The sequence below is a fragment of the Podarcis cretensis genome (assembly GCF_951804945.1).
Source record: "Podarcis cretensis genome assembly, chromosome: 9".
Classification (NCBI taxonomy): domain Eukaryota; kingdom Metazoa; phylum Chordata; class Lepidosauria; order Squamata; family Lacertidae; genus Podarcis; species Podarcis cretensis.
Genome location: NC_137178.1, coordinates 55,234,225 through 55,252,207, shown reverse-complemented (window position 1 = coordinate 55,252,207; position 17,983 = coordinate 55,234,225). Strand labels below are relative to the sequence as shown.

The 17,983-nt window shown below is 43.2% G+C and overlaps 2 long non-coding RNA genes across 2 annotated transcripts in view; one reads left to right on the top strand and one right to left on the bottom strand.

Moving 5' to 3' along the window:
- Window positions 1-12,708: 12,708 nt before the first annotated feature.
- LOC307223769 overlaps window positions 12,709-17,983 on the bottom strand; it is a 301,182-nt gene continuing 295,907 nt past the window's right edge. The window contains exon 2 of the long non-coding RNA XR_013842259.1: window positions 12,709-14,039. This is a non-coding gene — a long non-coding RNA (uncharacterized lncRNA). The remainder of the gene's footprint in view (window positions 14,040-17,983) is intronic.
- LOC307223767 lies at window positions 13,307-16,003 on the top strand. Its single transcript, XR_013842257.1, has 3 exons — window positions 13,307-13,442; window positions 13,507-14,447; window positions 15,932-16,003. It is a non-coding gene; the product is annotated as an uncharacterized lncRNA (long non-coding RNA).

Sequence of the window (17,983 nt, the reverse complement as noted above, 5' to 3'; positions counted from 1 at the left end):
AAATGTCCCCATTTCCTGCTTTCAAAACCGTGTACAGTGATACCTCTGGTTTCGTACTAAATCGTTCTGGAGGTCTGTTCTTAACCTGAAACTGTTCTTAACCTGAAGCACCACTTTAGCTAATGGGGCCTCCTGCTGCCACCGCACCACCGGAGCACGATTTCTGTTCTCATCCTGAAGCAAAGTTCTTAACCTGAGGTACTATTTCTGGGTTAGCGGAGTCTGTAACCTGAAGCGTATGTAACCCAAGGTACCACTGTATGAGGAAAGGTTTCCAATGCTTTCAGAAGCAGGCCATAAACTCATTTAGGATTCAGCCCTTCCTTTGCTACTTCGCAAAGAAATTCCCCATTTCTCACCGGCTGTTTTGAGAGCTGTGAAAATATACAGTGACATGTGTGAAGCCACAAATCTGCCTTTTGCACAATTTGTACCGTCTGCAGCATTCTTGGTGTGCAGGATTGTGTGTTTTTATTTATATATTGTATCCGTGTGTACACCAACCCGCTTGCCGCCCAGGGACAGGTATCACGCCCTCCCTTTCAACTCTTTAGGCTTTTGTTCTGAAGCTGGAAGAAGAAGAAATCAAAATTAACATCTCTCTGTGTAAGCAGATCTGGCTGCATGAATGTTCATCAGAAGCATAATTGGAAGCAGCGGGGATTCTGCACTAGAGCAATCTGGGATTGTCGGCACCTAAGGAGAGCCTGAGGCCAGGTGTCAGAGCTCGAAAACAAGCATCTCCTGGTGCTTATATGAAAAATATGCTCTTAAATTAGAGTTGCAAGCACTGAAAAATACTGGCCATGAGAGATCAGGTACACTACGGAGAAGGGAGGACCTCAGCAGAAGCTCTGACTGCCCCATTTCCCTCTTCTACATAATTATTATTTTTAATTATATTTGCATCCCGCCCTTCATCCAAAGGTCTCAGGGATGTGCACAGCATAAAAACAGAACAAAATCACAAAGTACATAAGAAAAGCAAGAACAAGAACAAACCAATAAACCTTCCACAAACAGATTTAAAAGGATGTAGACAAAACCAGCACTTTGAATTCTGCCCGGAAACTAATTGGCAGCCAGTACAGTCAGGCCAATATCGGTGTAATATGCTCAAACTGCCCTGCCCTATTGAGCAACCTGGCTAGCGAATTCTGCACCAGTTGAAGTTTCTGAACAGTCTTCAGAGGCAGCCCTACTTATGACATGTTGCAGTAATCTAACCTAGAGGTTAGAAGAAGAAGAAGAAGAAGAAGAAGAAGAAGAGTAGTAGTAGTAGTAGTTTGGATTTGATATCCCACTTTATCACTACCCTAAGGAGTCTCAAAGCGGCTAACATTCACCTTTCCCTTCCTCCCCCACAACAAACACTCTGTGAGGTGAGTGAGGCTGAGAGACTTCAAAGAAGTGTGACTGGCCCAAGGTCACCCAGCAGCTGCATGTGGAGGAGCGGGGAAGCAAACCCGGTTCACCAGATTACGAGTCTACCGTTCTTAACCACTACACCACACTGGCTCTCTCTATACTGGAGTATAGACAACAGAAGATGGGGGTGCAGTTGGATCACCAGCCTAAGCTGATGGAAGTTGCTCAGTGTCTCTGAGTCTACCTGAGCCTTAAGCAACAGCAAAGGATCTAGCAATACCCACAAGCCATGTACCTGTTCCTGCAGAGGAGTGTAATGATTGAATGTATGATGCCCCAGTACTTACAAACCTGACCTTAGCAGGTCAAAAGTCTGCTTATTGCAACAATATCTACAACCTCAACCTCCAAACCAGCTAACTTGGACCTGGGAAGGCTGCCAGCTTTTTAACCTACCCTGATGTTGAAGATTAGCCTTATGGGCTGAGAATAGCCAACCGTGACATGCAAGCCAAACATGGCCCCAGCTGCTGCCTGTGTCCATATATATGAACACACATAAGGCTCCAACTTAATTGGCCAGGTTTCCAATTCACACACAACAGCTTGGTGCATGGACAGATGTGTACACGCAGATCCTCTTTCTCATGGCTGCTGAATGTGCAGCTGCTGGAGGCCTAACTAGCCAGAACATCAGGGAATACCCACCTCCCCCTTGCCCAATGGACACCTGGTGAAGGGAGGGTCTGGAGAAGGGTAATGTTTACCTCATTTCTATGAAATACTTCCCTTACTCATCTCTGCACACTGAAATGCTGTTAGAAGCACAAAAGCGGGCCAAGGTCAGTTGGTAAGCTTAGCTTTTTATGCCAGCTCTTGACTTAGGCCAGGCATAGGCAAACTCTGCCCTCCAGATGTTTTGAGACTACAATTCCCATCATCCCTGACCACTGGTCCTGCTAGCTAGGGATCATGGGAGTTGTAGGCCAAAAACATCTGGAGGGCTGAGTTTGCCTATGCCTGACTTAGGCTGACCAAAGCTATACAATTACGTAATCCAAGAAGCATGGGCTTAATTGGTTTATGAATCACAGCACTTTAAATTCTCTTCCAAGGAAGACTTAGTTGCTTCCATGATGACCTTCAGCCGGTGCAGAATTGTTCTACAGATTCCACACCGGGCTCCTCTGTGTTCTCTCTTTAAACAATCCAGGCAAACACTTTGGTATTTGCTTTTTGCATTCCAGCACTAATTGTGTGTGTGTGTGTGTGTGTGTGTGTGTGTGTGTGTGTGGTATTGTGGTTAGTTTCCATTATATGCAATGCTTTCTTTTTATTTAAAAGAGGTGTCAAATGGCGAAGGTCAAAGGATAATCACAAATTGTATATATCATTAGGATGTACAGACAAGGCAATAAATTCAGGGTTCCTTCTTTCCCAGAGTGCAAAGGAAGACCATACAGAAGGTAAAAGATGATGATGGATTTGGTCCCTCTCTCCTTGATAAATGCTCCCACTTTCACCCTTGCCCTGTGGTTACTTCCATGGCAACTATGTTGAGGTTTAATGTGTCCACTCACAGATGCAACTTGCAACAATTGTTTCAGTTCTGCCACTTAAATACTGCCTTGGAGGATTGTACAATCTGCTGGTATGCCACAAAGCTGCATGAATTTGCCTGACTTGCAATGCTCCTGACAAGGGAGTAGGAGACCTGACTGGCCAGCCTGGCATCTAGCAGGTGGGGCTAGCCACATGCACTGAATGACAGAAAAGGGCTGGAGCTTTCTTAGCAGCGGCAGTCAGGTTTAGAGTGAGAAATCTGACACATTCTTCAATAACATGTTCACTATTTATATCTGTTAGTATTTAACATCTATCTATATATCTAAAGTATTTATAGCTGGTGTTTCTGACTTGCTCTTGTATTCTGGTTTTATTTTTTTTATCCACAGTTTTGTTGATCAGGGATTGAGATTTTTTTTAAAAAAAGAAAATTGGGATTGTTGTTCACCTTGGGAACACTGTTGTGAAGTCAAGGGGTGATATAACAAATATTGTCATAAATAGATGCTATAAAAGATGGGTTTCATAATAGTAAAATGCACAACTGAAACCATCCTAGTAATGTATTTGCCAATATTCCTTCTGGCATATTACTTCAAAACAATGTACCCTCCCTCCTCCAATTCCTTTTAGTCTCTAGTCTGTTGTTTTGAAGGACAAACATTGGTTAGCTGCCATTTCCTCCCCCCCCCCCCGACCATCTGTCAAGTTGTCCTCTTTTTGAGTGAGAAACTTTACACATCACATTAAATCTTGACTCCTCTAATACTTCTCTAATATCTTGGAATACATAAACACTGAGGAGGAGTTATTGGTAGCTTTTTGGAGAGCAGCACACAATGTACTGTTTTGTATGCTGTCATTTAAATTAGGCCATCCTCTAAGAATGGGGTTATAGCTGAATTCACATCTGGAATTTATATCCAAGGGCTTGGCATGAGCCCCTCTGCTCGCTTCTTAAATCCACCGATAAGACCCCATGGCTGCGAAGTTCTTGAAATAAGTGACATGCTTTGCTGTTGCACCATAGTTTAAATGAAATGCCAAATGTCTCACAGGGATAGAAAACTTAATTTGCTTTTAAAGCATCAAGAGTCCACCAGACGAAACACATTAAAGGAAGGGGAGTCTTGGAGTCCATCAGTTCAAGATGTTTAAAACTTGTTCACACAATTACCATTTCGGCTTGTGACGCGACTGAAAAGAAATTCACTGACGAACAAAGAAAACGAGCTTCGTTAGCTTAGGCCTGGCATTTTCCAAACTATTCAGATCTGAGAAACATGGTCACCACACCCCCAAATGGCAGGCAATAGAGTGCTTTGTCCTCACCCCCACTGAGGGAGAAAGAAGCTGTGAGGACGGAATCAGGGAAAGTAGCAAATAGAAAGGCAAAATACAGTGGAATCTCGATTCTTGAACATCTCTGTTGATGAACATTTCAGAACCCAAATGTCGAAAACCCGGAATTGCTTCCATTTTTGAACGTGTCTCGGAAGTTGAAAGGTTTCCGCTGCGTGTTTTTCAATTTTCTCAGTTGAATTTGCCAACAGCCCTTTGCGCCTCAGTTTTCTAATGGAAGTTGGACGGTCTTCCAGAACAGATTACGTTCAAGAACCGAGGTTCCACTGTACCCTCTTTGCTCTCCACATTTCTTCACTGCTTCTTCTTTAGAGCTGTTGTTGTGTGGCGACTCTGGTTCCTACACCCAGACTGGCTACCAATTGTTGACTTGGCTCCTCACTCGGTTCTAATTATGGGTTCAGGTTCCACTGTCCTGCTGGCCAGAGGAGAGCTGAGGCTTGTACACCCCAGTTCCCATTGCCAAGCAAAAGAGTGGCATTCAAGGAGTTTGATTAAAACAACAACGGGGAAATGATGCCTGGGTTTTCCATGTGCCGTTTCTTTTGATTTGATCACTTCTGTTTTATTGATTGGGATTCTGATTGTTTGTTTGCTCTTACATCTGTAAGTCACTTTGAACAACTGCTTTGTGGCATGAAGAAGCAGTGCGCTATGTTAAATAGATTTATAAATATCCTTCAGAGCTCTAAGCAGGGCTTTTTTTCAGCCTCAACTCACCGGAACTGAATTCTGGCACCTCTCAGGTGGAAGCCATTGCCATTCTACAAGACAAGGGAGGTGTTCATGGTGAGTTCCGGCACCTCTTTTCTTAGAAAATAGCACAGGCTTCTAAGAAAGCAGCAATCGCTATAGAAAATGTCACTTGCCAGTTTAGGCTGGGCAATATTGCTAAGCTTTACCTTATGGGTCAAGTCCCATTGCCCTCTTTACTAAAATGTCTTTTAAAAAAAAAATTATGATTTTCTGTTATATATATTTCAATAGTTTTACAATCATTCTAACATTTCAAAACTCGACTTCCTACTCCCCTTTCTGTGGTTCATTAATTTTTTATTTTTACATTTCCTGCATATTCTCAACTTATTCTTTTTTAAATCTACTTTAAATATATACTCTTATTAAACTGCAGGTTATTGCAATAATCCTGCCAATGTTCTTATCTGTTTACAGTTTGTTTGTAAATATTCCTTTACAGTGGTACCTCAGAAGTCAAATGGAAACCAAGGCACAGCTTCAGATTGGCCGCAGGAAGCTCCTGGAGCCAATCGGAAGTCACGCCAAACGTTTGGGTTCCAAAGAACATTTGCAAACCAGAACACTCACTTCTGGGTTTGTGGCGTTCGGGAGCCAAAACATTTGACTTGCAAGGCATTCCGGATCCAACATACGACTGTACTAAACTGTGCTGGCTACTGCAGGAGTGAGATCTCTCACAAATCCCAGTTTCCTTGCATCATAGTTGAGGAATTATTGTGTGCTGGATGCCATATTGAGACAATGAAATGTTTTCTCTGCCATGGATCAAATTATTAGTGATTGATTCTGTGATTCCCCTCCATGTGGCTTGTATCTTGGGATTTTGGCCATCATGAAATGATTTTATATATATACTTTTAATATGGCCAAGCTAACTGTACCATTCTGGAACAAGTGGAGTTGTAGCTAGCAGCCCAACACTGGCCTCACTTCCTTCAGAATTCCTTAGGCTGAGAAAGCACTGCAGAACACTATTCAAAATCCCATTTCAAATTTATATATTTTCAAAAGGCTTGAGAATTGAGAGTTTATCGAACCTGTCCCAAAGGTATTTGCCACAGTGAATATTTGCCAGCTTAACAAGCAAGCAAGCATGATGCCAAGGTATGGGCTTCACAAGACTTAGAAAGCACTTCTTAATTAAATATCATGCTTGTCTGACAAGAAATGTAGCTATTTCACCTCTCTGAGCAATAAGGCAAGGCATTGTGAAGCTTATTCCCCGCTCCCCGCAAGAATGCAGCAAGCACGTTCCTTGATACTCAATTATATGCAAAACTTTTTCAAGCAATCCAAGTGGTAAATCTAATCTTGAGGTAATAAAAGCATGGATAACTAATTTCAGGGTCTGACAGAGAGAGAAATGAATTCAGCTCTACCATTGTGGCTGTAACTGCTTTAAAATGTTCAGATTACAAGCGGCAATTTCCCTTCTCTCCAAGCCCCCTTCTCTACTCAAATTACTGCAGGACTGAGTCATCTAAGTATTGAAACCTGAACTATGAAGAAAATCAGTTGAATTAAAGAGAACCATCAATAAGCAAGGTATGACAAGCATTCCATATTATGTAAGGCCCCCTTCTTCTTTTTTGCCATAGTACTTGTCATAGTGAGCATCTTAAAATGGTTTGGCAATGAATTGATTGCATCAAGGAATGAAGAGTTAAACTAACAAACATTTAGGTTGTGTCAGGGGCTCAGGAGCAGAAGCACAGGGAAGAGGGGAGATGGAGAGCGAAGGGGAATAATCTGAGGGCAGCGTAGGAGAAGATGACAGTGGCCCGAGAGATTCCATGAGCCTCTCCAGCGAATCGGAAGATTCACAGAAGGGGGCGCCGGTGGCCAGGGCAAGGGGGGTCCCAAGGGGGACACCCCAGAAGCAAGGGGCCAGCGGGGACTCCCAGAGCAGCAGTTGGAAATCAGGACCAGCTTCCCCACCAGAGCATAGTGGGGGGGAAGAGTCCCAGGTATCGGGAGTAGCGTCTCCCCCAGCAGGGAGAGAAGAGGAGTCAGGGCTGACCACACCTCCATCGGAGAGTCAGACAATGGAGGGGAGGTCAGATCCGGCCAGTATCCCGGAAGAGGGAAGCAGTGACAGAAGTAGTGTAACGGTCAGGAGGAAGGTCACTGGGTTGGCGCGAGAGGCAAGTTCAAATGTACAGGAGCACGGGACAGCAGAGAATGAGGATTGGGAACCGGAGGCAGGGGGAGGAGTTAAGCGACTCAGCGTCAGAAGAGTCCAGAAAGGGGAATGCCCCAGCGGGCAGGAGGACCCAGAGGAGAAGAGAGCAGCGGAAAAGGTGGAGCAGGGCTAGGATCTTAAACTGGTGTCAGAGGGGAGGAGATTCAGGCGGGACTTCGCCGGTCTAGGGTTTAAGATGTGGAGCTGCACGCTGCGGCTTTAAAATGGAAACTGAACTTCAATAAAGACTTTTGTACATAACGACAGCCTGGCATTGGTCCTCTGTGAGCTGGGACCTAGGGGCAGCTCTGACAGGTTGTTCTTTTTTTTAAAAAAAGTAAGATATTTATTACAGTGTATTTGTTTCATAACATTTAATACAAAAGGTAAAACAATATAAACAAGAAAAAATTATACCGATGCTTAAAAAATACAAAAGTTAAAATAACCTTGAATGTTGTGATACTGTTTTGAATTTGAAAACCTTAAGACATGCATAAGAATTCATCTTCATAAACATATTATTTGAATTAATAACAAAAAGTCAATGAATAGCGTTGGGGAGGGGATAATGCGCTAAGGATGAAGCTCAATGAAAAATGCAGAGGCACGGAAAATAACCAATGACAAGGGCTCAAGGATGTTGATAATATTCAGCATGATTATACAGAACCTTGAATGGAATACAGTGAGCATACAAATCCAACATCTGAAGCTCAGATTTGTAGGGGCGCTGAGTAGCTTATTTTATCTCCCTGTCGCAACTTGAAAGCTGGAACTTGAGTTGGTCGCTTGAAAGTGATGGAGCCATTTTCTCCATGTCAAAAAGCTGCCCGACAAAGTGGAATGCTTGGTATGCCTTACTTATTGGCGGCTTTTTGGTTCTTTCAAACCATTGTCTTTCCATTTGCATCTCACTGTTGTTGGACTGCATAATAATTGTTCTCTAAAAGGTTGGTAGGAAGGTGCTGATAGGTTTTTAGCAGGTCAGGCTCAAACACTGAACCCTTTTCCATGATTCTGACAAATAGGAATAATATATGGGTACTGCATGGGACGCAGGGGGCGCTGTGGGTTAAACCACAGAGCCTAGGGCTTGCCGATCAGAAGGTTGGCGGTTTGAATCCCTGCGACGGGGTGAGCTCCCGTTGCTCCGTCCCAGCTCCTGCCAACCTAGCAGTTCGAAAGCACGAAGTGCAAGTAGATAAATAGGTACCACTCCAGCAGGAAGGTAAATGGCATTTCCATGTGCTGCTCTAGTTCGCCAGAAGTGGCTTAGTCATGCTGGCCACATGACCTGGAAACTGTACGCCGGCTCCCTCGGCCAGTAAAGCAAGATGAGCGCCGCAACCCCAGAGTCATCCGTGACTGGACCTAACAGTCAGGGGTCCCTTTACCTTTTTACTGCATGCCAGCATAATGGAGCAGTTCATAACTTTTCCATGTTCGGTGTTTGCAAAGTTTGATGAAAGAGGAATATTTTTTTTGGGGGGGGGGAGTCAACTGATCTGATGTAGGTAAACATAAAGGTAAAGGTAAAGGTACCCCTGCCCGTACGGGCCAGTCGTGTCCGAATCTGGGGTTGCGCGCACATCTCGCTTAAGTACTAAAGTCTTTAAATCTCACTTTATCTGGAATTTATATGGAATTTCCCTCTGCTTGTTTTTCAGCAAAAGCAGGTTTTATTCCGCCGTGCTTGATGGCGTCTGCTGCCAACAAGCTTTAGAAAGTTATGTGCACTTTTCAGAAAATGCTGTATTGATGCAAGTTAAGGTCATGTCTTACATCAAACAGATATATAAACAACCTTGACTTGGCTCTCTGTGCATCCTATGTAAATTATGTAAATAAATTCTAAAGCCGAAGGCACTTGTTTTTGTGTGCTGCCTTGACTGTACAGAGAAACGATCAAGAATAACCTCTGTTCTTTATATACAGGGCATCTTTCCATAGTTGACTTAGACCGCTATCTTGACACAGAGTCCAAAAGATTATGTAAGGAAAACAAAGCAAGGGAAACAGCCTCCAACAAAGCAAGCGTCTGTGAAGTAAGGACACTTTCCTTGCCAAGAAAATCTATTTATTACTTACTGCTTTTTCTCCAGGGAGTGTTGAATGGCACACTAAGGAGTAAATTCAAGTGGATTCCACTGCCCCACTCCTTATTTTTCCACATTAAAAACTTATTCAAAAGGAAATGGGTACCAAAAGACTAGTCACAATGACAACCTTCAATCAAGGCAATTACAGTAAAACGTAGTTCAACAGAAATGCCAAGTGTAGAATGAAGTGCACTTATTTGAGGTTTGAGAAGGTTGTAACAAATTGAGTAAGGACAACTACGACGGTATATAAAAGCAATTTGTTGGGAAGTCCTGAGCTGATGTGTTGACTTTTCTATGTGCTACACCTTTTGATACCAAAATTCAATGGTGAGATAGTCTGTGTCTTGTAAAGTTTTGGCTACTTCTCATCAAGGTTCCACAAATCAGAATATGACAAGTTCTTTGTGTACTGTCAAATAAGGGTTAATTTTGCATCTGGAGACAACCAGTTTCAGGACTGTTGATACTTCAGCAAAAGCTTTCTGCCATACCTTTTCTTAGTGCTTTCATCCCAACCACAAATGGGGAAAAAATGAAGATAATGACTTTGATCTCTAGCCTTTTATAGATGATGGGGTGGGCTCAGATGCAACACTAAACCAGTTTGGCATTGTGTGTAAGAACCTGCTCTAATTTTCAGAAGCAGCTGCTTCTGGCATGCCAACACGTAACCAGGAAATACAGCATGTTTTATGGTTTATCCAAATGTGCCAGGATCACAAACCAGCTGGAAGTTAGCTTGCTTGGACAAATCATTATGTAAAATCCAGTGTTCGTGTGTTTTTGGATAGTGGTCCACTGTAGTTAAGTGAAGCAAACACTTCCAACATCTTTGTAGCAGAAGGAGCACATGAGATCAAGCCATGTTTTCCAGCACCAAAGCAATTTAATGCTTGTCCAACAGGCATGTCCAACAGGTAGATCCTGATCTACTGGTAGATCACTGGACGTGATGTTAGAATTCCTGCTCCATGATTGCCGTCATGGGATTGTTGTCTTTCACATGACGTGGTATGTTTTGACTCCACAAAGTGGGAAGCGACGGAGAAAGGATGTTTGTGTTACTGTGTTTCGTGAAGTGGGACTATTGTCCTTTGTTCTTTTTCTCTTTGCTATCTGATGCTAGAGAGGGAGCCATGTTGCATTGCTCTGTGTGTGTGCTCGGCATGGTCACTCCCTCCTCTATTCCGGTGTGGCACCAACCTTGATAGTTTTGGTTTAGGGGATGATAGGGGCTCGTCAAAGTCTCTCAAGCGTTTGTTCTGACCCATACTTTCCTCAGGCCAGGGATTATACGATTCTTAAAATAACATAACACTTAACACACAAATAAGATAGTTAAGACCACCAGAAGATGGCACCGTGGGTGAAAGCTCCTTGGATGGATACTAATAGTGAAGTTTTCCTCTCCACTACGGTAAAATCCACTTACAACATCAGTCTTTCGTGGACACCTCGCACCCAGTTTGCTGAAGCTTCTCACAAGGGAAGTATTGAGATGTGACAACCTCAAGATGTCTAGGGGGTAGGGTGCCAATTGTCCTGGCTCCACTGGCCTCTCTCAGCCCTCTATGACAGCAGCCTGGGCACAAACGATGTCTTATCCAGGATTTAAACACCACACAGCGTCTTCCTCTTAAGCCCTCTCTCCGATTAAGATAATGGCGTTCTCATCTCTTTTAGCAGCCGAAGCCGGTCCGCTGATAAGAGAGAAACAAGCAGCAGTCTGCAGCAGTCTGGAGCAGGGCCAAATCTCTCAGAGAGTAGCCATAGCATGCAGCTGCAGCAATTATAAAATTATAAAAACTGACTGGGTCAGTAAAGATAAAATATAAAAGATTAAAAGATTAAAAGAAGTCCGAAGAGCACCAGTAAGCGCGTCTTACCTCGGCGCCATGTTCTTCCTTCTCTCTGTGTGTGTATATGTAAATAAAGTAGATTAGCCAAAACGCTGAGTTGCTGAGGTCTGTTACGCAACTGCGCAAACTCTGCAGATCCCTAAGTGTGCCGGTGTCGGTTGGCATCAGTCGCTGTGATGTTCAAGCAGAAGAAAGCTTTTGAAGCTCCTGAATGACCAGGAGGGAGAGAACATGCCAGTCGGGCATGTGTCTCTGCCAGGGTCCTACTTGAATGTAGGCTGAGCTCCTGCTCAACAACTTTGGCTCCTCTAAAAAAAGCTCAACATTTTAGCCCTGCACCCCCCCCCCAAAATGGGGCTTTGCTCCTCCCTAAAAAAAATCAACTACTTTGGCCTGAACCCCCAAAAAGTGGGTAGATCACTGTCAGTTTTTAACTGAGTAGATCACAGTCTCATGGGAGTTGGCCACCCCTACTGTTTATCAATGCCTGATTGCATTTGTAGTTCCTCAGCTTCCAAGATAAAGCAAGGGAGGGGGCTTTCCTCCTTAAGCAAAGGCAGCGAGTATAAGGTGCAGTGACTTTTCTGTGATGCTCCCCCCCCCCAAAAAAAAGACTGTGGGGTGTTCTTTATTCAGTAATTCACATTATATTTTAGACTTTAGGAAGCAACATCATTCTTAACCAGGCATTTCTGGCTGTATTTCAAGTTGGCTTTACGTGGAGTTTATATTGTTGGACACCGCCAAATGGGAGGAAATGTGTGACATTAAACTAATAAATTGGCTTTCAATTAAAGTTCAAGCACTGCAACTTTGTATCTTCAAGATCTACACCACTCTTGTTTAGAGCTAAACTGGCTGTGCTTAGATGTAATCTATATCAAAATGGCAAACACTTAGGGCTGGCTATTAGTTACTAGTTCACCTTGAAAAGATCGATATGGTATAGTAGAGGGAAAAAGAATGTCTTGGAATGAACTCACCAATGAGCAAAGCGTAATAAATACTCCCAGTATCTCTTGCAGCTCTCCCTTACATTACTAATGGCATCATTAAAAATAGTCACTGAACCTTTCGCCTGAAACTATCAAAATATTCCCCCACTGTGTCTCAGCTCCATTCTACTCCCCCACCCCTTTTCAGAATGTGTGCACACAGAAATGCACATGTAGATTGTGTGCAAGTGGAGATTCCCCTGTATCTGGTTAAAACTTGTGTTGTTTCATCATTTAGTGGTTTTAGCTATCATTTTTAAGGCTTAACATTTAGGCAGTGGAGCTTTGAAAAAGCTTTTTAAAAATCATGAGTCATTCATTGCCCTGCTAAATGTTATTTTTGTAAGCTGGGGAAAACTGAAAACAAATTAAATAAAAAATTTTTAAGAAAATCTGAATATACCAATGGGAAAAAGATACAAAGGTGCATTTTGAAACAATGATATAACACAATACACCATTTAGTCTTCATTTGTAAAAAAAAAAAAGGTTCAGTAAAAACATAAAGCACATTAAATGTCAGTCTTTTTTATTAGCAAGAAACCTGAGCTTGCTTATTGTTGCACAGCTTTTCAAATATTGGCACCAATTTAGTTACGGCTACTCTCATTTCTTTCTCCACATCAAATCCTGAGCTGTATTTGCTTTTTATGACAGCCATGGCTGGAAACCCAGACTCACATAGATGGGATGTTGCAAAATTAATCATTATCTTCAGTGCTTTGTTACTCAGTGTTGGGAACTCTTTACTGAAGTCCAAAATTTTGGCACTAGCGTGTCTATAAGCTTTGCTTTTAGTGAAGCGTCTGATGAAAGTTGTATCAGTTCCTCCTCTTCTACAGTATTAAACATGGAGGATCAGTACCAAAGGGATCTTGAAACTGAAACCTGTCACCATTTTCAAAAAAGTACTTATCAAAATGGGCACTGAGATGAGCTAAATGTCCACTAATTAGTGAAATAGCATCTCTCTTGCTGTAGAACTGGGAAGCAGTCCATTCCTCCTCCTTCAGTTTTCCTCTTCCAAAGAAGAAGTTTATTTTCAAAGGCCAAAACTTTACAAGTGAGTCTAAGCAAATGAGTTTCGCTCCCTTGTGAAGAGTTATTGAACAAGTCCAGCTTTTTGAAAATATCAGAGAGATAGGCAACTTTTAGCAAGAAGTCTGCCTCCAGAAAACACTTAGCACTGGAATGGTTTTCTTGGTCAAGGTAAGAATAGACTTCTTGAGTAACTTCAAGAACAACAGTTAATACATTTCCTCAGGAAAGCCATCAAGTATGACTGTAAAATAGAAGAGCCGTATGGTCAGTGGCCATCTCAACACATTTTATTGACAAATCTAGCTTTCTGAGGTTGAGTTTGGATGAAGTTAACCACATCTAGCACTCTTTGAAGGACTTTGTTCAAATCAGCACTCAAATGCTGAGAAGCAAGTTCTTCCTTATGGGTAGTATGATGTGTATAAACTGCATCAGGGGCTCAGCTGAGAATGAGTGCTTTTAGGCCATTGTAACAGCCTGCCACGGAATGAGCACCATCAGTGCGCACACCAACAGAATGAGCCCCGTCTATTTTATTTACTGTCATGAAGTTGTCTACAATTCCAAACAAATCTTTGCCTGCTACTCCTACATTTATGTCCTTACCAAAAAATATCTTCCACCATTTCATTTGGATCATCATCAAACCGCACATAACAGGTTAGAAGAGCATCTCTATTGCTATCAGTGGACACATCGAATTGCAAACCAAAGTCCTTCCTCCTCATTTTTTCTAAAAGCTGCTCATTAAGACCCTCTCCTAAATCTTGAATTTGGTGGCCGATTGCATTGTCAGAGGATACTCCAACCATAGTAGACACCATACCAATAGTGTTCTTCTGCTATTGTATGGGTTTCTTACATTTTGCAAACTGGTAGGTTACTTTATAGGATGCTAAAAGAGCTTTACTAAAGGATGGTAACCTGTTTATTAAATACTGATTATTTCACCTGACTTAGTTTTCTAGAGAAATATTCCATTGGTTTACCCACATCATTCTTATAAACACTTTCTAAGTGGTTTTCATTTTGCAAGGCAACATGCATTCAATAGGGAGTATTTTCAAATACAAAACACACTGGGTGCTCTTCATTGTTCACACTAATGAAACCCAAATACAAATAACTTTCATCTTGTTTTCTGTATTTGCGGCTCCTTTCTTCATCAACTTCTTCTTTCTCATCCTCAACAAGTTCTTGCTTTTTACTAGTACAGTGGTGCCTCGCAAGACGAAATTAATCCGTTCCGCGAGTCTCTTCGTCTAGTGGTTTTTTCGTCTTGCGAAGCAAGCCCATTGACGGCTTAGCGGATTAGCGCTATTAGCAGCTTAGCGGCTTTTAGCGGCTTAATGCGTTCCTATGGTCAAAAAAAGTCCAAACAAAGCCAAATTTGGTACAAAAAGAGTTTATTAAGTGCTCTTTAAAGTCACACATACTGTAAAGAGCATTTCAAAAATTGAAGGAACAATAATATAAATTTCTAAACATGACAGAAAAGCATTTAAAAATCACCAAAGTGTACAGTACTGTACATACATTTTCTAAGACTCTGGGGGACAACTCAAAGAAGGTTCCTCTTACACTCTTTGCTTCTTGCTGAAGAACCTGTCCGTGGTCTGCTGCTTCATCCGCCTTTTCAGCACCTCCCTGAAATACGACATGACCCTCGTATCAAAAGTGTTCCCAAGGTCACGTGTCAGGTCCTTGTCAGGGTGGTGCCGTTGTGCAAAAGCCTGCACATCTTTCCACTTCTGGCAAATGTTTCTCAGTCCTTTGGAGGACAGCCGTTCCTCAGCTGCTTCCTCTTCCAGCAAGGCCTGCTCCTGCGCAGCCTCTGCCTGCAGTTCGACCAGCTCCTGGGTGGTCAGCTCGTGGTCGTGCTCCTCCACCAGCTCGCAGACGTCCTCCTCTGTGACCTCCAGGCCCATGGTCCTCCCCAAGGAAACAATGTCCTGCACCACTGTTGACTCTGGTGCATCAGAGTCACTTTGTGCCACACAGTCTGGCCACAGGCTGCGCCAAGCGCAATTCAAATTTCTCTGGCTGATCCCGTTCCAGGCCGTGGTGATAATCTTCAAGCAGATGACAATGTCGAAGTGGTCCTTCCAGAATTCCCGCAGGGTGATGTTGGTGCAATCAGTCACCTCGAAGCATCGCCTGAAAAGCTCCTTGGTGTAGAGTTTTTTGAAATTGGCGATGAGGCGGCAGGAACATGATGTTGATGAAGCTGAACTCCTCCAACAAGTCCTCCTTAAGGCCTTTAGGATGAGCAGGAGCATTGTCCATCAGAAGCAAAGCCTTCAGTGGCAGGTCATTGTCCAGCAGGTACTGTTTGACAGCAGGGCCAAAAGCAAGATTGACCCAGTCCACAAACAGCACACGTGTGACCCGAGCCTTACTGTTGGATCGCCACATGACACTCAGCTGCTCCTTGTCGACCTTGTGTTTCTTGAAGGCCTGTGGGTTCTCCGAGTCCTACACCAGCAGGGGCTTGATCTTCAGGTCGCGTTGGCACAGAAGAGCAGGGTCAGACAGTCCTTCATGGGCTTGTGGCCAGGCAGCCTGGCCTCCTCCTGAGTGATGAAAGTCCTTTTGGGCATCCTCTTCCAAAACAGCCCGGTCTCGTCGCAGTTGAAGACCTGCTGTGGAACGTAGCCCTCCGTCGTCACAACCTCCAGGAACTCCGCTGCAAAGTCTTCAGCCAAACTAAAGAATCTTTCCATATTGCTGTTTAATTTAACCATGGGACCCGGGTGCAAGAAACTCTGGAAGTAGAAAAAAGTAGCACAGGAGGAAACGTTAGGCTAAAACAGACATCAGTTGGCTATACTTATGGGCATAAGTGAATGCCATCAGTGTTGACACCTGCCTTGATTTTACAGCTTTATTTTTTGTATTGTTATCCATTTTGGCCAATGGGCGAGTGGTTGCTGCGTGTGGCCGAGGTTTGCTGCTGCCGCTCATGCTGCCGCCTGTGCCACCGCCGCTCTGCTAAACGCGCCTCTTGTGCTTGCCCTTGCGAGTGGCAGAGGCTGTTGGAAGAGGAGCTCACCCCCAAAAAAGCTTGCCGACCCCTGTGAAAAGGTTGTTCAACCCCCAAAGGGGTCGTGAGCCACAGGTTGAGAACCGCTGCATTTCTTGTACACTGAAGACAAGAGCAAGATGCATTTTGGCCACTAGGAAGCACTGTCATTAACACAAAAGGAAGATTCAGTGCCTTCTTTGTGGGCTTCCCTTTGTTAGCAAGGTTGGTGGGTCGCTTTCTGTCCTCTCGTAGGAGAAAGTACAGAGGAACAGAAAGAATCTGAAATTGATCAAAGGCTTGTGTTGTGGTTCTACTTGTAACAAAATAACAAGTAAATTCAATTTGTAATTATCGTCTGAATAAACTACTTTTAATATACCAAACATGGTAATGCTATGGAAAAAAAATTTATATAGTGGTCCCTTGGCTGTTTGGGTTACAGACTCCGCTAACTTGGAAGTAGTACCTTGGGTTAAGAACTTTGTCCCAGGATGGGAACAGAAATCATTTGCTGGTGGCGTGGCAGCAGCAGGAGGCCCCATTAGCTAAAGTGGTACCTCAGGTTAAGAGCAGACCTCTGGAATGAATTAAGTTCGTAACCCGAGGTACCACTGTAAAATAAAACTTTTGTTTCTCAAGTAACAAAGTAACTTTTGATTTGTAAAGGGTAATGGGGTGGGCAGAAGGACTATGTATAAAAAACAAACAAACCAAAAAACCAACCCAATATTTTTTGTTTTCTCACATGGTTTCAGAATTTCTCTAGTGTGGGGCATGAACGGGGAGGGGAAAGTTCCACTGCACAAACAGAAATCATTGTTCTTACAGGCTACTGCATTGTGCCTCTTCTTTACTTGGTAATGAAACGTCAGCCAGAGGAATGAATCTTCCCTTGCCACACCTGCAGTTTCTACAGAACCATCTATAATCCATTCATCTGCAGCTGTTCATAGTACTCACCCAGATGCTTGGTCTTCCTAGTTGTCAGGGATGCTCAAAGCTCTGGATAACCGCCCAGGCATCTCCTAAAAGAATATATCCATCTTAACTTTTACATCCTATAAAGTTTTACATGTACCTAACTATCAAGAAAGTACAAAATCAATGGGCCGATGTTTAAAATGCCACTGACATCAGTCACAGCAATTCTAGAGCAAGATAGATCATTGTATCGCAGTAGACATTTAACAAGTATTTTCTTATGTTTGTTCCTCCCGACAGGATCCAGAGGAAAGCTGCGTTCTCGCCTCTGGGTTTAAGAGAGAATTACTCTACCCCTTTGTGTTGGCCACTTAAAGCACCACCAGCCTTAAGAGGGCAAAGCTAAAAAGGGGAAAATCTAGTGCCTGCAACTCCAAAGACTTTGACTCCAAATACTTAGTTCACACATTGAAGTTTATCACTTGGCAACTACTAAATCCACTGATCCGCAAACATTCACGCCAATTCAAGAAACAGACCAAACCATTTAAGCACAATGCTTTTCAGATTCATCAGTTGCTGTATTAGGCCCTTTTCCTTTAAATCCTCCCTACTCACAAATCTGGAGGGACACGGATGGTGCTGTGGGTAAAACCACAGAGCCTAGAACTTGCCAATCAGAAGGTTGGTGGTTCTAATCCCCATGAGGTGGCGAGCTCCAGTTGCTCAGTCCCTGCTCCTGCCAACCTAGCAGTTCGAAAGCATGTCAAAGTGCAAGTAGATAAATAGGTCCGCATTTC